At 31.4% G+C, this 601-nt stretch overlaps 1 protein-coding gene across 1 annotated transcript in view; it reads left to right on the top strand.

The window, feature by feature from the left end:
* The window catches only part of LOC119589337, a gene marked incomplete in the record, with an annotated part of 19,170 nt that overhangs the window by 14,495 nt on the left and 4,074 nt on the right, over positions 1 to 601 (top strand).

The raw sequence follows: 601 nt of genomic DNA, 5'->3' as shown, positions 1-601 counted from the left end.
TTTGTGGTTGAAGGGTTGAATGTCTTGTGAAATGAATAAGTGCCTGTTGTTTACGGAAATATTTAACATTCTTTTAAGATAATGAAATTTGCAGTTTGTGGGAGGCAAAGATTATTCTAAAAAACCTAAGAGTTTTTGTGTAATGGACTTTGAATCTTCGCTTGAAATCCAAAAAACCTCATTATATCCATTTCTCAGAATCTGTTATGAATCGAATTACGTTAGCATTCAGGTATTATTAAATCGATACTTTTCTTAATCAAACTGTTAACTTAACACCGATTTTTTAAAATCAGTTTTATGGCTTTCTTTTCTATTGATAGTGATTTATATGATCTTTTGCCTTATTACTGCGATTTTTTTTTTCGTTCTGTGAAATAATTTATTCGTCATAACCTTTAAAGGGCCGTGATTTGATGAACTTTTTGTTATTTGTATATTGCAATGGCTGAAATCGTAACACTTTTTGGGGAGGGAGGGAAGGTATCTGATATGAAGTGATTAATACAAAGGCTACGTATTTTAACAGTGCTGTGTTGCTTACCTTTAAAGCCGACGTCTTGCTTCACTAAATTATAACAGCCTTTTATTAATACCTGAA

Source organism: Penaeus monodon, chromosome 25, assembly GCF_015228065.2.
Source record: "Penaeus monodon isolate SGIC_2016 chromosome 25, NSTDA_Pmon_1, whole genome shotgun sequence".
Taxonomy (NCBI): domain Eukaryota; kingdom Metazoa; phylum Arthropoda; class Malacostraca; order Decapoda; family Penaeidae; genus Penaeus; species Penaeus monodon.
This window is presented reverse-complemented; position numbering and strand designations above follow the sequence as displayed.